The following is a 24,762-nucleotide window of genomic DNA, read 5'->3' as shown; positions in this document are numbered from 1 at the left end:
CAAATCTGGGTCCCCCCCGCCCCTGCTCCTTCCACCCCAAATGTTTGCAGATCTCAACATTCAAATCTATAAACCACTTAGCACTTGACAACTCCTGCTGAGGCAAAGCTTTGCCAATGCTGAGCAACAGATTGTTCAGCAGCACAGGAAAATCCATCAGAGTCAAGGAAAGAAGGATGGCGTTAGTGGTGTTACAAAAACTCCCTCTTCCCCTGCTTCATTCTGTAGCCTTTAATACAGTATATTGCAAGCTCTTCCTTTTTAGTCCTGGGAAAGAACCTGGTCTGCCTTGAAGAATTATGTCTGTAATACACGAGGGTTAAAGAGTTAGAAAATTAATGAAGGACAGAGAAATATTTGAAAATAAGAGCAACCCCTTCCTTGAATTAAAATAATTCTATCTCTTTGATAGTGAAATAAATTTGCCTTCATTTTAATTTATGATACTTTAAATATTAAACTTGTACTTTGCAAATCTGATGGCTTGTGGGATGTTTCAATTGATATTGGGGATTACAGACCAAATTATATATTTCTTTCAGAAAATTTTACTTTAATATGTGTATGATAACAGTACTTTTCTATTTTACTTAATTGCATTTTAAATTTCTAATTTTACATTGGATAGACGTTCTTATTAATTCTGCTTAAAATATATCAACTACTGTCTGGAATGAAATTGAAAAGTAATACTGTTAAGTAAATAATTACATTAATTATATAAATTTCATCACATGGTACAACATGTTCTAGTGGAGGTAACTAAGTTGATTTAATGATCAATTAAGTTGGTTGGGGGTGGGAGTGGTATGTATGAAGTAGAAGCTGACAAATAACTTGGTTTAGATTATAAAGCCAGTATCAGGGTCAAGAATACAACTTTAGCTTTCTGCTTCCTTGTATATGTCTCTATTTGTAAAGAACACTGACTGCACAGTGAAAATGCCTTTCGCTATCACATTCAGATGCCTAAAAGTTAACCAGTGGGTAATGAGAGGAGCACAGCCAATGTCGTGAGCACGAAGGGAACAGGCTCACTGGTGTCCATTTTCATTCAAGGAAGCAAGGGAAGTGCTTATACTTTGGGGATTGCCCATTCCTTTCCCGTCATCTATCTATTTTGCATGTGTTTTTGCCTTTGCTATGATCCAGGGAAGTTGAGTGAAGCTGGTGTAGAAAGTCTTTAGTTATGATGGGTTCTGTGCTGTGTGTGAAGCAGATCGCACTTGCGCATGTTTCACCTGCTTCAGTGAAGAATTGAAACAATAAGAAATGAGGAACCTGACCTTGTTCTATTTCTCTTACCATGATAACAAAGTCAATATTTATAACTTATTTTTTGTGGCTTTTAAAAAAGTGTTGCAATTGCTACTATTCTGTCATTTAATTTATGGCCTCTGTGGTCTCTCATAATTAGGGAGTGAGATATCTTGGTTAATAAAATAGCATGGTTGACATAAATGGCAATTCTCTTCAATCTCTCACTCTTGAATATTCCTGTAGAGGCTCTTTCATGGGTCTCTTTAACTACTGGAGTAGCCTCCTAATTGGTCTCCCTGTTCCCAGTCTTGAATTCCTCCAATCCCTTATCCTCAAGACATTCAGAGTGATTTTTAAGTGCAAGTTAGATCACACCAAACTTCTGCTCAAATTGCTCCACGAATTGTTTCCATTGTACTTAAAAATATCTACATTTCTTTCCAAGGCCTCCAAAGCCCTTTAAAACCTGGTTCCTAAGTGGTCCCATTGCTCTCATCTGATTCCGTTCTACTTCACTAAGAACTGCAGTCACATGGTCTGTATATTCCTTCAATGTGCCAGCCTCTTCCTCCTTCAGGTCTTTTGTACCATATGACAACAGTGCTTTCTTTTTATTGGGTTCTATCAGGTAAAAGCAGAGTACAGAGTAACAGCAAAATCCACCAGGTTACAGAAAGAGGTTGCTTTTTTCCAACTTTATCATTATCTGAGGAAGCCCAGGAAGCCATTCCAAAAATTATTGTGTCTCCTTAAATAAAATCACTGTAGTCACTGGAGTTTTATGCCTTCAAGCATTCATAACTTTATAATAGGAATGTTATTTGAATTTTCAAATTCATTGCTATTTCTATCATTTTCTCTATGCCTACCTCAAAAAAGCTTTGGATTAGCTTTTGGAAATGAAGTCTATCAGAATTTCTGAAAATTTACTAAATTTAGAGCCTTCATCTTTTCTTTCATCAGCAGCAGCTGGCGTGATACCATGATATTGAAATTATCAACACGTTCAGGTTAGGAGTGAAATTCTAGGTTTGCCACCTTTTTATTTCTCTCTGTCTTTGTCTCTCTCTTATCATCTGTCTGCCTGCCTATCTATCTATCTATCTATCTACTTTTAGTATCAAATAAGTAACAATAATAATCAAGTTTTTTAGAACACCAAGTACACAGTAAGGAGAAAAAAAATCTTTTGGACTATGTCCCCACCAGTAAAATTGAATAAGTCACTGTATATGCTTTCATTTTCCACATTCACCTGAAGAAAACTGATTTTTGCCTGGTGCCAATCTCTTAGGAAAATCAGTCAATTCATTTGATAGCATCTGCAAAATGTTCTCTATAACCTCAGCACAGGATGTTCTACAAACACGATGTATTATTTTAATCATCATCTCTATCTCTTCTGCACCTAGTAGACCATACTGTTTGCCATCCGTCTCACACTGATGTTGTAGGGATTAATGAGATAATATCTCTAAGGTATTCAAAGCTCCTTGGAATCAGGGGGTTATGTAAGTACAAGGGAATCTGATTATTATTAACCCAATACATTATGTTGCCACTTCACTCTCCCTTTTCATCAAGAGTAAATGTAAATGATTTATCAGATTTGCACTGATACAGCAATATAACATTAAGTTACTTTGGAAACTGGAGGGTGTGTGCGTGTGTGTGTGTGTTTGAAATATCATTTGAATCTAGTCTCTTAGGCAAACGCATTTCTATTCTGAACTATTCTGGTTACAATTAACAAATGTGATTAAAAGTTCAAATCTTGGTTCATGAAGCTAAATGTTTTGAACCACAAACTCCATTAGGAAGAAAAGGTGATAAAATGAGATGTAAAGTCATTTCAGTAACCTTGTGACAAGACTAAACTGTTTTAACTGGGAGACCAGTTAGGAGTTTTACTAAATCTATGGACATATTAGTAGTAAAAGCCTGGATGGATGTTTCATAAACCTTGTCAATACTGCCCTTTCCCCATATAATATAACATTTCCTCTTTTAAAGAAATTTAGTATTCCTCAAATTAAAGACTGGATTTTGAATCAGAGACAGCAGGGTGTGGGGATACTAGCATCAATCAGAAATAACTTGTGTATAATGAAGAATTAGAATCAATTAGAATTACATATATATATATATATGTGTGTGTGTGTGTGTGTAGTTCTGTGTAACAGACAAGAGCATTCCATCACAGCTTTTAGTACCGGTGCACTCTGCGATCATCTGTCTCTCTGTCATTCTGTCTTTTAACTCCTCTGTTGTCTCCATCTATCTATCTATATTTCTTTTCTTTCTTTCTTTTTTTTTTTTTTTTTTTTTTTTTGGCTGCACGGCTTTTGGGATCTTAGTTCCTGGGCCAGGGATTCAACCCAGGGCCCATCAGTGAAAGCGCCAAATCCTAACCTCGGGACCGCCAGGGAATTCCCCCTCTATCCATATTTCAATCCATCCATCTAACCATTTATTACTGTCTTTCATCTATCATATACCACAGTAGTTAATAAGCTAAGCTGTGTATCTTCAGTGTTAAATAAGATTCATATTTTATGACAAGTAAAATTTAAACAAAAAATTATTCTTTGCCCTTTGACTTCTTCTCTCCCCCCCAATGTCATTGTATATGTGCATTATGCATCAACCAAACCTTCCCCATCGGCAGAAATTCCTGCTCAACCATAAAAAGCAATGTTCTCCTAGCATCAGTAAGACGACTCCTTAAGATAACATTCTTTCTTGATAAGGGGTCACATGGCACTTAGCTCTGGATTACGTAAACTGTCAATAATAACAACATCTGACGTACAGCCGTTTGTCTCGAAAAGCTTATATAATTGTGCCTTGACTTCTAACAAGTGCAACAGTTCTAAGAGCTTTCTGAGTTTCTGTTCCCGGGTTATAAAACTCAAATTTGGGTTGAATAAAATTTCTCCTTCTTTCATAGGTTGACTATTGATTCATTTTCATCTACATCAGTCAAGATCCATCATCTGAGTTTCTGAGGCGGCTGAGTCTACGTCTCAACCTGGACGTTTCAAGAGCATTACAGACGGAGCAAGCCTGAAAACGAACATAAGCCCTCTCCACCACCGTCTGCCTCAACCTGCCCTGGCCTGAATCTGCTCTCCCCTAAGGTTCTACTCATCAGTAAATGCACTTGATAGTTCCCAACACGACCTGCGAGACCCTGCCCCTCTCTGTCATCCCCCGTTTTCACCTGTTATGTTCTATGGTACATATTCTGTTTTCCTCCATTAATCTTATAATTGCTATTACTCAAAGAATTAAATGACTTCTCTTTAGTTCTCAAACTTGCAAATTGAAAGTTTAACTATTACATGTGTTTAGTTGGCTTCCTCTGCAGGGAATCATCAAGGGATTTGAATCAGGCGATCCTTTACCTAACTGGCCTACAAGGTATCAGCAATGGATCTGGGATATATTTAGCGGTTATAAATTTCTCACTGTTCCACCGAAGTTAAGTAATTAACTGTACATATAAATTATTTTTTCTAGATGTTTGTTACGTGTGTGTTAACATTAAATAATTAAAATATTTGCCTAAACATTTTCTATAGTAATAAAGATTTTATAGTAGATTATACACATTCTCTACTTTCTTAAATTATTCTGAACATAATAATTTAATATTTTCTTGAGAAGTCAGAATGGGCATTTTGGATATCAACTATTTTATTACTGTGTAATATGTTGACACCTTCTCTTGAGGTGCGTAGGGCCTGTTTCCTGTTCGCTTAATGGCCCCGGGCACCTGTACGTTTAAAGCTTGTGCCTCTATTACTGTCATGTTCAGATTTGATTCAGTCTGTGTATCTGTGTAAAATTACATGTTCCTAGAGGCAAGGGGTGCATCTATAGTTTTCTTCACACAGCTCTTAGCACAGAGCTTGCCCAAGTAGATTTCTTTTGATGGTAAAATATTTTTTTAAAGTGATGTCATCTTTTAATTCCATTTTTGAGCAAAAGGGAAATGCTGATAAAGTTAATGTAAGTTAACAATTTCATATTAGTTCTTCCTTGTATGTAGTTAAGTCTTCAGTGGCATGTTTTAATCCACAGCATATTTGTACCAATGGAATAACAATCTACAAGGAATAACTTTACCAGTTACTGATAATTTGAATAATCCTCTGCTGCTGATGAGACAGCCCATTTTATTGGCTTAAATGTATTTGGATACTGAATTTCCTACTATCCTGGTTCCCCTTTCACATGCTGTCTTCATTTATGGAGAAATATTGGGTGTGAAATCGTTATATGGTGAAATCATTGGGTGTGGGAAGGCCCCATTCAAACAAGACTGCCATACATTTTGATCCAGGGGAAAATGGGGGAAGCGGACATTTATTTTGATGGAAATAGGATGGACTTCTGGGAATTACAGGCTTTTAGCCCATTGTTTCCCTTGATTTCTCAGAAAAAAATGTATCAGCGTCCACTTGGGACGGCTTGATGTCACCAGTGGGAATATAAACTAACATACCTTCCCTTCTCCCTCATCTACTTCCAAATCAGGCTACACATGAATTAGGATGTGGTGGTCCTGGGGATGGTCCTGCCTCAAGCTCAATGAGGGTGTGTTTCCTCAAGGGTGCACTGACTCTAAACGTGTCAGTGGGGATGCTGCTTTAATACAAGACCATGTTTCATGGGACATGAAGAGTCCTACAAAAGGGGAGCAGGTTCTCTAAGAAGATATTAGTTTGGGGATCAAATTTCCCTGACTAAAGCCACCGACTACCCAGTGCTGGTCATCCAGATAGCCAATCTAAGGGACTTCCGTATATAAGACTGACCGAGCGACCAGCCAACATACTACAATTCACATCAGCAGCAGGAGCAAGTTCTGACAGACTGAAGAAAAACGCGAGGCTCGTTTTGTCAAGCTCTTTTCATTCCTGCCATGCTTTGCCTTCTTCCTACCCCCCACCAAACCCACTTCGTCTTCTTAGTTTTCATTTTAAAAATATAGTTATGACACGAGTGGTTTCCAGCAGAAATAACAGGGGTTTGAACAAAGAAAACTGAAAAAAAGTACCCTGGGACAAGTTTGCCTAAAATATAAATTGTTTTGGGGGGCCTATACCAGTTTTCTTGCTGGTCTCAAGCTGTCACCTTGGGTTATTTTCACTGTAGTCATGGGGAAGGTTAGCGGAAAAGCAAGCACCTAAGAATGAATGAAGCAGAGAATGAGAGTGGCAGGCAAGGTCCCTGCAAAGCCTGGAGCCAGCCACACACACACGGAAGGGGTTCTCCAGCTCCCCTACATACACACACCACACACACACACACACACCCCCCACACATACACAAACCACAGCCCCACACACCACAGCCCCACACACATACACACACACATATACACACACACACACCACACATACACAAACCACAGCCCCACACACCACAGCCCCACACACATACACACACACACACAACACAGTTGCTCAAAATTCTCCTTTTCTTTCCTTAAACATACAAAATATCAAGACAAAGCTAGACCGTTTCTGTGAGTTCTCAGCTGTGAGCAAAGGGAGAAATCAAAATCTTTTTCGCCACAGTTTTAGAGTCTGAGTTAAAAGAGATGGATGGTTTTCAGCTCTTCACCTAAGTATCACCAACTCTCCCCTTCCCACTGTCTTTCTCTACCTATTGGTCATCATTAGCGTGCTTTACCTTTGACTGCGGGGCAGAGTGGTGCCACACCTCCTCCATTAATCAAGCAGCAGATGGAGATTTAGGGCCCATGAAACTGGAAAGCTGGAATCCTTTCTTTCTATTCCCTGAATAAGCTTTAAGCTTTACAATAAACTTTACAAATGGTGGCTCTTTTGGCACGTGTGTGTGTATGTATGTGTGTAGTTTGGTGTATTTAAACAGTTGAGCAGAGTATTGACTCTGTACTTTCCAAAGTACTTTTCAAAACATGTCTTAAATATAACATACCATGTTGTTTAACATACCATGTATTCTAATACCAGTGCTTAGTTAGTGAGTGCTCTTCAATCCCTCGTGTATTTTTGAAGTTGACTTAGGGCCTGAACTGGGAGTGCCTTTTTAATATTTATGGAGATTCACAATGTGATAAATGCCAAATGGGGTTGCAGGGGTAAATGCTCAGGGATGGCTTCATTTTGTTTAATTCCTAAGAAGCAGGGGTAGAACGTGTGCCTCTCTGGGTAGGAACAGACCTCATGCAAGTATTATTCAATAAAGACAGCTGACCTAGTGCTCCAGAGAAACAGAGCCAATAGGATGTGTGTCTATATATATATATACAGAGAGAGAGAGAGAGAGAGAGAGAGAGAGAGACAGAGAGAGACAGAGAGAGACAGAGAGAGACAGAGAGACTTATTTTAAGGAATTAGCTCACAGGATCATGGACTCTGGCAAGTCTGAAATCTACGGGGTGTGCCGGTAGACTGGAAGCCTAGGGGACAGCTGATTCTACAGCTCAAGTCTGAAGGCTACCATGCTGAAGTCTCAGGAAAGAAGGGGTGTTACAGTTCAAGTCCGAAGGCTGTCTGCTGTAGAATTCCCTTTTGCTCGGGGAAGTCAGTCTTTTGCTCTAGTTAGTCCTTCAAATGACTGGATGATATTCACTCAGATTATGAAGGGCTTTCCTCAAAGTCCACCGAGTTAAATATTAATTTCATCCAAAAACCACCTCACAGAAACATCCAGGCTAAGTTTGACCACATATATGGGCACTGTGGCAGAGCCAAATTGATGCCTACAATGAACTATCACACTTACTCCAACCCAAGGCTCTGACCAAAGTGATGGTGGGATCCATCAGTCAGATATCTCTCTTTGTTTTTAAATGCAGACTTTAAGTGTACAGCTACATGGTTTTTACATGCATATATACACCCGTGTGTAACCACACCCAGGTAAAGATATGGAAAGTATCCATCCTCTCATAAAGTTCTCTTGTGCCCCTTTCCAGTTAATCCTTCCACCCCTAAGCCTAACCACTTTCTGACTTCCATCCCTATGGACCTCAAAGAAAGAGAATTGTTCAGCATTTACTTATTTGTGTCTACTTTCCTTCACTGAACATGTTTTTGGATTTATCCAAGGGGTTCTCAAAACTTATAACAACAAAAATAAGAATATGGGAATTTCTTTGTTCTGGTTCCTACGAGTTCCACTTTTGTTTCTTATTTTGTTTCTGCATGCTCCATCAGTTCTCTTCCCTGTCGATGCTGTTCTGTGTTCCCACACCCTTTTGCATTCTATACCTTATTCTTTACTGCTAATTGCAAAAGAATCTCCCATTTCATGGTCTGCAATTGCTCCAAGTCACGCTTTAAGTATGAGGCTTCAGTTGCTGCATGTAGTTGAAATGTTGAAGCCCTTTCCACCGGCCTTTAATTTACAGCTCTCAGTACCTAGGGATGTCCTCTTTTTTAGAGCCCTCTTGGCCGGAGGTCTCTCTGCTGTACAGAACAAGAGTAAGTGGTATTATATAGGTCACCACTTTGTTTGCCTGGAGGAAATGCCTTCCAGGTTGAGTACGTACGTCCTAAAAAGTATCTCTACTCCAGTGGATAAGTCATTTTTTAAAAAAGTGATATTCTCTCAATGCACTAAAGTCCAGCATCCTTCCCATCAGTTTTAATCTTTGACGGTTGTCAAGTCCATTCTGGGGGGTAACACATGCTTGGATGACTTGTAATCTTTCAGATAAGCTACAACTGTGCTGGAGAAGGAGCTTGTAACTAGGTCTCTTTGGTTTGTGAGCTAACACTTTGCTATTCATGTCAAGATTGATCAGATTCTGAGCTCACACTAGCATACCTCTGTGCAGGATACACTTGTGAACTGACTTTGAAAAGTCACACTGACTGATGTTCGCTGGGGAGCCTCCTGATCTGCTTTGTATCATGAACACCTGTTCAGGCCTTTGGAATCATCCCCAATTCTAGAACTATGCTTTATCCACTGGACTAGAGAAGGATGCTTTAAGGCTCATGAACTCATATCTCACTGTGTATCACTGCTTTGGTGGCCAGTCAAGTAGCAAAATCTAAAATAATTCCCGCAGAAGTCTCAGGATGATAGTCAAGGCTCATGTGTATACAGATGCTCAGTGCCTGTAATGGCAATTTTATCTAGTATTTCCTTGACTTTATCAGTATTTCCATATCCGCCCTTGTTTACGCTTTTGGAATTTACCCTGGGCTGAACTGTCAAAATCAATTCAGCAGAAACACCAGCATTATATCTTTAGCATCAAGAAGGAACAATTTTTAAGCTTTAAAGATAAAGAATTTAATGTGCTAAGAGAAAGCAAAGGTGATGACGTCTGCAATACAAACTCAGTGTAAACACAGCTTCCCATTCCCACCTCTTGGAATAAAGTGGCACAGATGCCAGAAAAACTGACAACATACTTGTAGTGTAAACATCATAACCTGTTCAAAAGCCTTTCAAGAAGCACAGAATATGATCCCCAACTGTGGGAAATTCTGTTCTCTAAACATAGTCTCTGATCTTTTTGTTTTTCCTTCCTTCCCTCTCTCCTTTTTCCCTTTACTCTTTCATCCTCCCTTCTTCTTCGTTTATTCCTCACTTTACTTCTTTCAATAAGTATTTGGGTCCACCTAGTGTGTACCAAGCATCCTTCTAGCTGTTGACAAGAATCACAGTAAATAAGTAAAGACTGAGCCCTCATGGGACCTGCTCCTTCTCTTCTCCTTCTGATTGACTTCATGCCACACCATTGGGCTAAAACTAGTAACCATAAAGTGGTAGCACTCAATTTCAGCTGACAACCACAGGAAAACCTTGTAAAAGACATATGAGCCTGGGCTGAGAGTACAGAACAAAAGGGACATGGAAGTCCCCTTGCTTACAACTGCGTTTGGTAGTGACAAGGAATAAGGCAACTGGTTCTGCACCTCCGCCAGGTCCCCATCTATCATGAGAGCCCTTGTTAGCTGGTGATTAGACTTCCTGGATATCAGTGATTACACTACTAAAGCACTAGCAATGCCACCCCAGTGGTAGCAATCACTGTTTCTGAGAATATCAGCTCAGAAGAGGAATCAAGAAACAGTTATAAGACACAAAGTTGCCTGGCTCACTGTCAGATAACTTTTATGGCTTTTAATTATTTTATATTCTCATTTGCTTCCTGGGTATCTTGAAATCCTTAGTCAGTATCACTGCCTTTTAGTGAATATGAACCTCAGATGCTTCTGTACCAGCCCTCACTGCACCCTGAAGACCGGGCTGAGATGAACTTTCATGTTGGTCTCCAGCGTAAGTGAATCTGGGAACCTCTGGACTGACTGGAATATTGCTTCCACTGCACATTTCAATTTGTACAATGACAAAAAAAAAAAAATGACTTGACTTAGACTTATATATTATGTACACTGAATCTCAGTTCTTTCTTGTCTTTCTAATACCTGGCCCAGGTATTGTACATTTAGGTGCTTAACTAATAAATGTTGAATTAAATAAAATTGGAATATTATTCCAATATATTATATAAAATTGGAATATTATCACACAGATAATATCAAGACAGAAGTTTGATCCTTCTTTCTTGCTTCAAGTTCAACTTAACATGAAGAAATTCACAAATACAAATAAATCTCTCTCTCCAAAAAAAAAGAAAGAAAGAAAAAAAGGAAACTGGTGAAGGCCTTTATAATTATTTTCTATAAGGCTTTATAGGCTTAGTGCCTACACAAGTTTAGGACACTCTGACATGCCTCCTCTGTAGTTTATAGCAGAAACTATTGATATAGTTGGCAAGGTTCCACTTTCTCACCACTTCTAAGAATATTTAAAATACACAACACTTTTACTACAGAGTTATACTAATAAGTTTAAATAATTAAATATATTTATGTTAGTAGTTAGTGTAGGATGCTGCTAAAATGCCACACCTTTTCTCTTCTGTCTCTAGATTTCTGATTCTGGGGGTGTCATGGCTTCATTCATGATAGCTGAGGATGTGGTGAAATTTTCCATTTGGGAATCCTCCTTGCCACAGGACATTTTTCTGATGCTCACCCTCTAACCATTATGGAGAAAAACAACTGGGCCTTGATTTCCTCCCATTCTAGGACCCAAGCTCAGTACCTGCTGGTCATCTGTAGGCTGTGCCTGTGAACTATCCAAGAAAAATTGTACCAGACAGAGTTAAACACGTAAAGAGGACTTTATTCAAGACTATTGCAAGAGGGGAGAGAGATTGAACTCAACTTCTTTGTAAGCAAAGACAGATGAGAGGACTTTTAAATGCTGGGGTGAGCTAGTGGAAAAGTACTGGAGGACATTAGTGGGGAGGTTGCTCAATGTGATTAGACCATCTATGTCTGCTAATTGGCACTAATTGAAGTTAGATTCCTACCCTCCTGCAGAGATGGGGGGGGGCGGGGAGGGAGGAGCTTTATCTTTCTCGATGATGCCATTTCAAAGGGATAGCTCCCAGGGTCCTTGAGAAAGACATTCCTTGGTTGCAAAACTGGCAAGAAGCCTAGAGAAGATCTATCTGCATTTCAAAGGGATAGAGAAAAAATTTGCAATTACTCATTTTCTAAAGTAAATGCTCTAAGGAAAGGGAGGTCAAGGTCTGAGAGTCAGGAAGAGACCTGTCTAAAGTTTTCTCCAGCTGAAGGAAACATGAGGCTGTCTTGGTAAATGCTTATCCACTGACTTTCAGCTCTTAGTCTCCTTCACTAAATACTTGTTGGCTTTGTGAGGAAGGAATATAATTCTAGTTTCTCTTTTCCCTTGTGGTGGTCACATTCTCCTCTCTGATCACCACCTTCTGCCCTTCTTGTCCAGTGCACCTTGAGTTTCCCTGGAAACTTTCTTCACATTCTGCCAGCCCCCTCTCTAATGGTACATTTATTTATGAGCTCATACCTCACTTTCTTTCTAAAAGAGTGTGAAGAGGCTCAATCTCATTATCTCTAGCCTTTATAGTCTGAATTTAGCTTCTGGGTTTCTAGAGGACGAAGACCATGTCATGATTGAGTTCCGATTTACACACATCAATGGGTCAGTAAGCATTGCTCTGCCCCTAGCAAAGAAGAGCTCATTCAGTTACTCAGCCACAAGGCAGTTTGCATTAAAAAACTAAAGAAAATGTGGATTTTGTGCTGGTCTAAACTATAGATTGCAGAAGAGTCCGTTTCTTGGCATTCTTTGAAGTCTGAATATTCACTGTGCATATGTTAAATGTCAAGTATAATTCACTCAAAATTTCAGCTCCAAAGAAAGCAAGAAATCAAGTACGGGATCTACAGGAAACAATAAAGGAGGCAGCCTGCAAAAGTGAGGAAACCTTAGATGATTTGAAGTTTGAGGAAAGCAAAAGTGTTAATTTTGTAAACAAAGAAAAGGCAAGCTCAAATAGATAGAAGCCAAACTGAGAAGAATGTGTAAAGAACCATATAGAAAAGGATCTCGAAATGGCTAAGGATGGAAGACTGTGCAGATACAAAGCTCAGTCAACTTTCCAGAACCCAGAGCGTCCTGTGACTTTCATCTCAGAGGAACTCATAAATCTGCATTGCTCTGAAGTTCTAAGGAGCAGTCACGTGCCTAATTGTGGGGTGAAAAGAAGGAAAAATAATTGACAGAAGCTCATGAAAAAAGTCTACTAATAAAAGATTTAGGTATTACTCAGGAGAGAAGGAGAGCAGAAAAATATTGCTTGCAGCACTAAACTACGTTGATCTTATTTAGCAGGAGTCCTGAGTTCTCAGGTAGGAGTTCAATGCCTGGGTTCATGGGAGGAAAAACATGTTGATTTACAGTGCAGATGTTTTGCAAAAACAGAGAGAATAACTGTTGACTTCTTAGTGAGTTGTGGCTGCTTTAACAAAATACCATAGATTACATAGCTCAAACAATAAAAATTTATTTTTATTGTAATAACATAACGTCCTGGAAGTTGGGAAGTCTGAGATCAGGGTACCAGCATGGTTTCTGGGTTTCTTGGTGAGGGCCCGCTTCTGCATATGCAGATGGACACCTTCTTGCTGTATCCTCACGTGGTGCAGAGAGAGATCATCTCTTTAGTGTCTCTCTTATAAGGGCACCACTAATCCTATTCAGAGGGCTCTGTCCTCATGACCTGATAACCTCCCAGAGCCCTCACCTCCATATACCATCACACTGGGGATTAGGGCTTTCACATGTGAATCTGGGGGGAGGGGAGCAAACATTCAGTCTCTGGTACCTCTTAAAATAAACACAATGGGCTAATCTATTGAATTAGGTATATATACATTTGATGGTTAGGGCCCAGAATAGACCTTACCTTACTATCAGTAATAAGTAATAATGGAAATAGTTACTAATTAATGGATGCTTCCTTCTTGTCCATCATAGATGGGAAAGGGTTGGGTTGCTCAGTTTAGCTCATCACATCTCCTCAGACATGAATAACCATGGAACTAGAAGACCCAAACCTTTTAGGGCATCATACAATTAGATACCCATCCAGTGTTTTCATTTTATCAGTGATAGAATAGGAGCCAGGGAAGGATAAGAGACTATCCTAAATTCAATTAGTAAGTGACAGATCTGGATCAGAACCCAGAACTTTTGATGCAGATCCCCAATCCAGTGAATATGTTTGTTTTGTTTTTGTTTATTCCACAGTGAAGTTTGGGATCTGTCACCTGCATGCATTTTTGTCTAGTAAATTTATTTGGAATAGTCAAAGAATTAGTAAATTTCTCACTTTACACTGCAATTGTCTTTGAATGGAACACTTTAATTTTTTTCTGAATATGGCTTCCATTATGTTGAAAACCCTTTCTACCTTTAGTCTTGTGCTACTCAGATATCCCTGCTAGTTTCTTGTCTTTTCAGTCACTTGCAGTTATAAAAAGAGTCTATCTTGGCTATGAGCATTTAGATCTACCCATTTCAAACCTTCAGGCTGAAAGCTTTCATCCTTTTGTGCAGAGGCCAGGCTTGCAGATCCAGCTACAAGCTGTTTGAAGGTGGTAAAGTGAATTCTCTGGTTTCTCTCAGTCCTCTGGTTGGGATGAGGAGGAGAGAAAAGAGAGAAGGGCTGCATTTGTGCCTGTCGTGAATGAGTCATCTGTTCTCTCCTAGGTAGCTGCAGGTGCTCTACATTTACATGACCAACCCACCTCCTTGTTGATGACGTTGTCACCCTCTCTCTCCTACTTTTCTAATGCTGAGAGGCCATCCCATAGCCTCTTGTTCCTAGAGTCTTCTTAACCCTTCAACTCTTTTGGGGGCTACTATAAGGTATTGAAGCCTGGCCACTTGCTTTAGGTTTCCTCAGCCTAAGCTAACAGCTCTCTTAGCACTTGTTCTTTTAGCCCTCCAAATGATCAAACCTCTTTCTTGACTCACTGAACTTCCAGCTTGGGGCATGTACTCTTCTTAGTTGTATGCCTTGCAATTTTCAGGCAAGAGAAAGATCATTTGTTGCTAACCCAGTGGAATGGTTTGGGCATCTCCTCATCTTATAGAAAAGGGAGGAGCATCTCTATCGGGTACTCCATAAACTCTACATTCGCCCCAAAGAAAACCTCTTCTCATCAGCCTAGGTTACGATGCTTTTACATCAGTGTTACATCACTCAGAGGTGGCAGTCCAGGGGGACAGAGCAGCAGGACTGCAATGTCCCCTTTGCTGAAAGTGTACCTTTCAGAATCTGTGGTAATGAAATTGGAATATGGAATATTTAGCAACCACACTTTTTAGTCTCAACTGTTGTGTGGTTGACAATTATTGGAAATATATTTTATATATATAGTCCCTGCCTATATTAATTTGCTACATTCAGGATGTTTAGCTTTTTTCTTCTCTGATGACAATCTGTGTTTCCATGATCATACCTCCATCATGTGTAAGGACTAGAGTATAACAATTTTATATTGATGGAAGCATTGCCGCTATAAACACATAACCTTCTATTTTGCTGGTTTAAAGCATTAGTTCCTGCACACTCCAAGATGTATTTTTGACAACCTAGATGAATTTCAAAGTGAATTTTGAGGACTATAGATATGAACATTTCATGTTTTTCTGCAAGAGATTGATTGACTGCTCCTAAAAATAGAATACTAGGGAGAGAAAATGTCAGAAGCCATCTAGACTAGTTTCCTACTTCCAAGCACTTAAATTTAGACCAAGTGTAGTCTAAACTTTTTGTTCCTTTTTTCTTCCTATATAATGGAGACCCCATGATCTTCTTTGTGTTGGTCCACTCAAGCATTTCTTCTAATACCTCATGTAAATCTTCCCTTCTGTGATGTAAGCTCATTTATTTTTGTAGCTTTATCTTAGTAACTTTATCTAAGTTCCTGCTGCTACTCTTTGAAGTTTCTCCTAAATTTGATTTCAGTGGTGGATAAAAGTAATCATCTAAATTCCCCTCAGACCTAATATCATGCACAGAGGCCTCAGGCAAAATGGATCTTCTCCAGACAGCTTCTAAGCCCGGGCAGCTCCTAAGCCCTAACTAAGGAAGAGTGACAGAGGGCTGAGAGGTGCTGGCAGGCTGACCCTCCCTGCTCCCTCCAGACCCACAGAAGGAAAAGGGAAAACCTCTTTAATGGGGAAAGGAGAGGGAACCAGAAGGAAGAATGAACAAACAAGAAGGAGACAGAACTGAAGATGGCAAGTGCCTATGAGACTCCCCCAGAGTGAGATCAGCATTTTTTTCCCCACAACATGAAGAAAGTGGTGTCGGGGCAGAACCTACTGAGACTTCACCAGCACCCCACTGCTCAGCCCCCTCCATATCCTGTTGAGTGCTGTCGCCTAAGCATCCTTTCCCGGAGGTAAGAAGAGGAAGAGAGACTCAGTCATGGGCAGCAAACCCACTGGCATTTTTCACAGTTAGTAAGTATGGGTAATGAATAGATCATGTATGATTGAAGGAGGATAAAAATAAAAGACTGAGAGAGGGAGAGAAGAGGGTGACCTGCTGGATCTTGTAGTAGAGAAGCAAGCTGAGTGTATGGAGAGAAATGTATGAATAGAATTTAAAAAATAGGGGTCCAAAGGGGAATATATTCGATACGGGATTATGAATGAGGTTAATTTACAAACTTAGAGACCTCATTATTTTTTGGTAGCCTTACCTAGCTTTGATAATTTTTAAAAGGGTCGTCGTTGATGCTCTTACATTAAATTAATAGAATGTTTTAATGTATTTTTAATATCTTAATACAGTGACCTACTTTCTCTTTGGCAAGCTGAAAAACATTTATGTAAGCCCAACATGGAAGTGTGATTATATTTTCTTTTCAAATGTTCTTTTCCTTTCTTCCTTCCTTCCTTCCTTCCTTCCTCCTTCCTTCCTTTTCCTTCCTCCCTCCCTCCCTCTCTTCCTTCCTTCCTTCCTTCCTTTCTTTCTTTCTTGCCTCTTTTTGTTCATGTGTGGCTTTCATTCTGCCAACATTATTGCCTTGAGAGGAGGAAAGCTGGATGTTAATGAATGACCCTTTCGTTAGCATTTAATAGTTTAGAATCACGTATATCTAATGAAAGAACTAATATGGATTACTTGCCCCAAAGTTGTAATTTTATACCAAAAGAAGTTCCTTTTTGGTAATAAAGGCAAAAGAGGCTAAAGTAAGGAACCCCTAGTGTGTTAAATTTTTATTATTTCCCGACAAGGCAAAATTACAACTCCCATTTCTATTGCACTAGGGAGAATTTAAGACCTCTATACCTACATTTTAAAAAAGTTAGGAAGAACTGTACACAGTTGACATTTCAGGGTATGATCAAAGTGTTCCTCAATCTTTAATATGTACTTTAAATGTGTCAGATACACCATCACCTGCTCACTGTAGCTTATAAACTTCCCTACATACCACCTGACATTAGCTGACCAAGTGATTTCACTGTTCAGTGTGTACTTTCTGCTTGTCAAGCCATTCTGTTTAGCATTATGTCTGCTAAGGAGGTCCTATTTCACATTGGTAACAGATTGTGTCTATGCTTATCTTTCAAATGCCCCTATCATTTTTAGATATTTTAAGTGATTGCCATCACCCTTTCTTTGGTGGCCAAAAAGGACAGCAAGAACAAAATTTGCAACATTTGGTGTCATATTGTGCCTGATCTGATTCTGTATTCGAAAATCCTGAGAATTCACTGTGAAGTTCGAATTACTAAATGGTGTTTTCATTCCAAAATCAAGTTGTCAAAATGAACAAGGAGTTTCTGAAAGATAGGAATGAATGTTGTTAGGAAAAAGACCACAAATTCATGTGTGTTTTTAGAAACCGAGTTAGCCCTGCCCACTTTGGGTAAATGCACTACTATTTCCCTTTGAAGTTACGATATCAGAACAACACGATGGGCTGAGACTGCTTGGGACTTGGATGTATAGCCAGCCAACAACAAATGCCGAGCATCCTTTTATATACAGATTTCTGTCCTTTAGTGAAATGATGTTTCTTCAAGGGCAAAAAAAAAAAAAAAAGTTTGTTGTGAGAACATTTAGGCTCAGATGTCTTGGATATTGTTTCCTTTTCAGGGTGCGGTTATTTTGCTTAAATTGCACATGAATTGTTGAACACCATTTCCGTGGTTTATATTCTATTTTATTGTAAGCCAAATGATACCTTTCTTTACAGGTGACAGACGGGCAGCACAATTGAGGAAGCGCCATTAAGGAAAGCACACTGTTTGCTGGAAAGAATCACTGAAGAATTGAGTGGAAAATCAAGAGCCCTAGAGAGGCATCAAAGTGTCTGGGCATCCACGTATTACACGCAGGCAGTACTGAGCTGTGAAAAGCCCAGCTTCTCTTTGCCTCCTTCCTTCACCCTCACGTGGAAACCCAATGTTCAACTGCAAAGATTGTTCAGCTTATGAAAAAGGAAATTCAACTCAACACATATTTACTAAGAGGCTGCCCTGGAAATGCACAGTCATAATCACTATGAGGCAAAAAGAAAGCTTACTAAGCTGTAGACAGTATCTACGGAGCTTAAAATCTAGGATATTTAGTATATTTTAAATGTGCATGTGCAACCATAAACCCATGAGAGATACACAAACACACAAATATACCAAATATTTGTCTTAGTCGGTGGGGGCAGCTGTAACAGAATACCATAGGCTGGGTGGCTTAAAAGCAGAAGCAATTTCTCTCTCACAGTTCTGGAGGCTGGGAGTCTGAGATCACGGTGCCTCCTGGCAGGGTTTGCTAAGAGTCCTCTTTCAGGTTGTAGACGGCTGTTTTCTCATCGTATCCTCACATGGCAGAGAGGACGAGATAACTGTCTAAGGTCTCCTTCATAAGGGCACTAATCCCATTTGTGAGGGCTCTACCTTCCTGACCTAATCACCTCCCAAAGGCCCCATCTCCTAATACCATCCCACTGGGGGCTAGGATTTCAACACATGAATTTGGGAGAACACAAACATTCAGTTCATAACAACACTGAATAAGGTTTTAAAAAGGAAGAAAGCACATTCCATTTCGGTTTGGAAAGTGATCCCAGGCTTATCCCATTTCTTGTTCCCTCTTTCTAGCATTGGATCATGGAATGGAAAAAATGACATCTACTTGTGGGTACAGAAAGCTCAAAGTTCCTCAGCTGGGTCACTAAGAATGATGATGAGAAAGCCTAATTGTTCTCCTCGTTTCTTGTTCTCTATTCTGGGTTTTGAGGGATACAAAGTCAGTATAATAACCTTTTGTTCAATGTATTCTGTGTCTTGAAGGTCAGGGAACCAACCTTTAAAGTTGTCAGCCCCTGAGCTGAGCCGTGAGAGGCTGTTCCATTGTTATATAGGCAGCAGTTTCTATGCAATGCAGTGTACAAGAAAACCAAGGGATCACGTGTTCATGTGTCCCTTGTCACTTCTTTGACATATAAAGTTGGTCTGTTGGCCCCATGATATATTATACAGGAGCTGATATCAATAAATCAGGTAATTTGTGAGCCCTCAGAGAGGCACTGCAGACAGGGAAGAAAAATCCTAGCCAGAATCTGTATCAATTCTAGCAAGAATGCATCAGCATCCCCTCCAGGGTGAAAGGGCCTGTTGCAATCAGCTTGCTACCAAGTAGCTGACTGATCTCAAGAGATGATACCATGTTGAGGATTCAGAGTTGATCTCAGCTGCTGACAGGTCACATATCCTTCAGTGGCGGAAGCTCTGGAGAGAGAAAGCTCATCTTGATTGAGCTTTGTACATCCTCCATTTCTGCCCACATGACTGCTCCATCCTGGGGCCCTTGCAGAGGCCTTGGAGTGGTGAAGACAGAGGCTGGCTGATGTCAATGGACGGGCAATTTTGTGTATCTGGTGTTCAGTGTTCATTTACTGCATATGCTCTCTGGTGGACATTGATGTAAAGCACAAAGATTCACATACTTTGTGCCCAGACCCATTGGTCCATCCAAAGGCCTCTTGCTCAAATGTCCTTGTCTTTGCTCTTACAGTATTACAATATCTTACAATATTATAATATTATTACCCAAAGTATTCCGTAAAGCTCTGCCCAAAGGGCCAGTTTCTCTTCCCCAGTGTTTGTCAGGGATACCCCACCACCCAAGTGGACTTGTAGTTTCCCAACTGTCCATTTTTAGTCTGCACCAATATTTCAAGGTGATCCATCCAAGAATAAGGCTCATATTTCTTTTTCTTTTTCTATCTCTGGTTGTAGGGAACCCTTCCCCCCATTCCCACTTCCCACATAAGCCATAAAGGGAAGCTAAGGAAGGGATGCCAATTCAGAAGAGGCACATGACATGGGGTCTGGGACACTGGTTTAATTTTTGTGTTCTGTCGACCTGCTTGGTCTGAATCCAGAATTTTCTACTGTTTATGACATATGGTGCACCTATCCCACCTTGTGACTTGGTGGGTATGACATTTCCCACTTCATGATAAGCGTCTCTACTTGATATCCCATTCCTGTCTCACTCTATTAGAGCCTAGTGACGTTCTGAGGAGAAGCTTTGTGAATGGTGAATAGTTCTCTGCTGCAGAAGGCATGATCTCGCTCTGAAATCCTAGAGTTCTGTACCACGACTCTTGGTTTGGGGGTCTTGACAGAAACGCCCCATAGTGCCCTTATCTGCTGCAGATCCCTGGTCAACCACTGAGTCTTCCTGACATACAACCCAAACTGCAGGGCAGCGTGTGCCACAGTCTGAACCTACTGCAGAGTCCTTTCTTGTTCTGGGTCCTGCTCAAAATTTGCAACCTTCTGGGTCCTCCAACAAATGAGTCAGGGCTCTATCTCTAAGTGTGGCATATCTTGTCTTCAAAATCCAAAGATGTTTACCAAGCATGGCCCCTCCTTCTTAGTGGTAGAAAGTACAAGGGCAATAAATTTCCCTGACCTTGGAGGGGATGTCCTGCCATGGCCCCGATCATTGGACCCCTGAAATCCTCAATGATGTGACAGACTCAGGAATCTTTAAGGGTTTGCCTCTCACCCTCTGGGGCACCTTCTAGCAAACGTGGGCATCCAGAGTGACTGCTCCTCATGACCTGTTCACATGATATAAAAAATGCAGTGGACCAGTGTGGGGCTCTGAAGCACACGAGGCACTCAAGTTCCTTTTGGACTATATTCTGACGGACAGCAAGAGCCATATCAATTATTTTAACTGAGAGAGTTTAACATAAGGAATTGGTTAAATAAGTATTGGAAAATTGAAAAGCAAAAGGAGAATATTGAATTCATATTGAGTAACTACAGGATGTACTCCGTCCTCTCAGGTGGGGAAAATAAGAGCAGAAGTTGGGGTATTAAAACGTAGAAAGTTGAAGGTGGAACCAGATATATGATACGGGGTGTTTGCCAGATGGTGCTGGTACTCAGGTGCTCGGGGTCCCCACAAAGCTGGGGCTCAGATCTCTAAGGAAGGTGCTACTGGCCAGTGATAATATATCTGAAGCTGGTTCTGAGAAGGTGGGAAAAAATCTGGAAGTGAGCCAAAAGTACTTCTAGGACAAAGGACCATTGCTAGAGTGGTGCTGGCAGAACAGAGAAAAATCCAAAAGAAGCATGTCCCTTCTTCCTTCTCTACCCTTCCAAATGAATCCAAGTCTGCCCGATTCTCATAAATCCAGACGTAAACTCCCTGGCTGCTTTATAAACTGGATTTATATAAGTGCTTTCCTGGCTCTGGAATAGGTGAGTGTCCTATTCATTTACTCTTAAATTAATTCATTCTTTCTTTCTAAAAGTTACTTCACACTTGCTACATGCTTCAAAAGCTAGTTGCTTTGCGCTGAAGACTCTTTGACACACATATTCCCTTCAGTTAAACCAGAGCAGCCAGGGACTTAGAAGGGGAACAGGGCAGAGAAAATTATAGTGCAGGCTAACGAGACAGGTTTCAATGACAAGAGTGTTCAACGGTTTCAAATGTTTTTTTTTTTTTTTAACGGTTTCAAATGTTAAAAAAGCTATAAATAGGTGAGTTAATTGAGCAAAGCCATAATTTCTAAAATTATATATTTGTTTTCACTTAGAGAGAACATTTTGCTATTACCAAGGTTATAAGATATTTTGGATGTACTATTAGTTGATAGTTTCTCACAGAGGAAGGAAAATCACTTTTTAAAGAGATATATAGTCTGCCTAAGAAGTACGAACGCTATTTGGAGAAGGATTCAGAGAAATTCTAATGGGAATCTACATAAAACACGCAGTTTATCAGTGAAGTAAAAAACGCAAAATTGCATGTAAATAGAGTTAAAAAATGAATGCCTCTAGTTTGCTGCTAACTTAGTCATTCTGGGACCCCTAAGAGACATTACTTTTCTTGCATGGTGTTTTGTTTCCTGTGCTTTGTTTGACTTAGTGTTAATTTTTTATTTATTTATACAATTATCTTAATTAAAACATCTTTTATTCACCCCCACCCCCAGGATCAGGCAGAGTATAATTTGTAAAAGCAAATGGTTAAGCCTGTGTCCCATTGTGGAGACTGGGATCATGTGAGAAGCAGGATAGATTCTTAATGATGTGAAGAGAGCGGCCTGGAGGAGCCCGGAAGGGGTGATTCAGAGTGAGGCGCGCCCCCAGGTAAGTCTCTCACCGGAGAAGGCTTCCGACGATGGCTTTTATCTTAGATGAAACAGACTCTCCGTGGCTTCTCCTCAGTTGGTTGGGAAACCTCTACTTCTGGGGGCCTCTATCCAGTGATCACTTTGTTAGCCATTCTTGCCGCAGAACATCTTCCAGGACACATGAGACGCTCTCCCAAAGAACGTGGTCTTCACTTCGCAGAAGCAAAAGAGGCATCAAAATAAACATTCTCAGACTGATGCTTCATCACTGGGTTATTGGGGCCTTTCACTGCTTCTTTTTTTTTTTTTTAATTTCTATTGGAGTATAGTTGCTTTACAGTGTTGTGTTAGTTTCTACTGTACAGCAAAGTGAATCAGCTATACGTATACACGTATCCCCTCTTTTTTGGATTTCCTTCCCATTTAGGTCACCACAGAGCATTGTTGAGTAGAGTTCCCTGTGCTATACAGTAGGTTCTCATTAGTTATCTATTTTATACACAGTATCAATAATGTATATATGTTCACTGCTTATTTTGATGTAATTGATAACCTGTGTAGTAAACTTGGGACCACTTGGGTCCTGAAATATTATAGACTATTCTGTATCTGATTTGCAACAAACAGTAAGCAGAATAAGGCAGTGAAAGTTATGGTGCTTTCTCTTAAGGAGGAGTTTAATGTAATGCTTTCTTATTTCCTCATGTTGGTCTGAAAATTAGGCATTTTCTTCAATGGACTGCATTATTTTTTAAATGGTGCTTAAAAAATGTCAAGTTCAACATCACACAGGAATGAATTCTTTGCTTATAGTGATAGCTTATAATAGGAATCATGTACCAAAATATAAAACCTTTGATGTTGACATGTATTTTAACAGCAGTAGATAATTGCTTTAAGATCATTAAGGAATGAATATGGGGGAAAGCCAATCTTCTTTGTAGTAGTTTTAGACCGAGGAAGTTATAAAAGTGGATTTCATGAAAAAGGATCTTTGTGCCACTTGCTTCAATTATAACACATAAGTGTAGAAAACCTGGAGGACAAAGTAAACACAAGCCCAAACTTTTCTGGAATCACTTGCTTTGCTGTTCGATGAATACAACCATGTACAGCTTTAAGACCAGAATTTTAGACAACATTTTAAGGAGTGTTAAGCCTACCCCCATTAGAAATGCTTTTCCTGAGAAAGGCTTGCTTCCTAAAACACAGACCCGGCCTCTCCTTCAACATCATTCAATGACTTTAAGATCAGGTGGGGCCTTCCTGGCCTTCAGAGATCTGAATAAAGTGGGCTGGGATTCCAGGTCCATGTCTGTGGCAGCCCCCAGTCACCTCCACGATTTCTGCAAATTCTTGAGGAGCTACTTTCTTAGGGTCATCTCTGTTACCACATCCTGAGCCTGCATACATCATCTATGTTTTTCCACACCCCCAGGTGGTGACACTCAGCCTCACACCTGGTTTCCACACACATATTTTAAAACCTCTGGCAACAAGTGCTCATTAGATTTCACTTTCCTGAGGACTAGTGGAATCACAGGGGGATTCGTGCCACTTACTTTTTCCTCCTTTCTCTCTTCCTCTCCCATCTTTACCGCCCTTTCTCTACCTCTTTCTGCTTCTTTCCAAAGGATGAAAAAAAAAAAAAAAAAAGAGAGAGAGAGAAAAGAAATCTCCATTTTAAACAGGATCATCTGAATTCTTTTTCCAAGACCCGGGGTCCATGGAACTTTCATCTCTGTGGTTTTACCAAGGCCCTCCCCCCACTCAGGAGTTCCTCTCACTATAAGAAGTCTGCTACCTGCTACGGAGAGAGCACGGCTTTACATCTCAAAAGTTTCTACAACTATGATTTCTTTAGTCCTCATAGTACCACCTTAGATGGTGGGGAGCAATGGGAGTTTTCATATTTGAGATGAGAAAAACTAGCCCAGAAAAGGAAGACATAAGACTTCTTATCTGTAAGAAAGGAGGAAGATCAAGGAGAGTAAAAATCACTATCCATTTTTTTCAGTTACATCTGGGAATGTTTAAACAAGTTAATGACCTCAGCAAAGAAGTCTCTAATTTCATACCATAGACAGATACCAATGCACACATTTGTGTTAACCCAGGTCCTTTCCCTACTTAAGAAGGAAACGCTATCACTTCGGCAGATACAGATTTGAGTGACTTCACAATGAATACAAAACACGGAACGCTCCTCTTTTTTGTGGTAAACCAGTGGTGACTGGGTGGGAAGGGAGGGGAAGCACGGTCCTCAGTGGACTCTTTCATCAGCAACACATTTTGGACCAGCCGTAATGTGGAAGCATCTCAGGGGACAGTGGAATTGTGCTTATGATGCAAAGTATTTTTTCACGATGTTATGCTTTAAGTTCCCGATTCCTCTCCTGCTACCTAGGGATAACTCTGGATGAAGTCCTTCTCTCCCTTCCACTAATACACGGGGACA

This window comes from Balaenoptera borealis, assembly GCF_965194805.1.
Source record: "Balaenoptera borealis genome assembly, chromosome: 14".
Lineage (NCBI taxonomy): Eukaryota > Metazoa > Chordata > Mammalia > Artiodactyla > Balaenopteridae > Balaenoptera > Balaenoptera borealis.
This window is presented reverse-complemented; position numbering follows the sequence as displayed.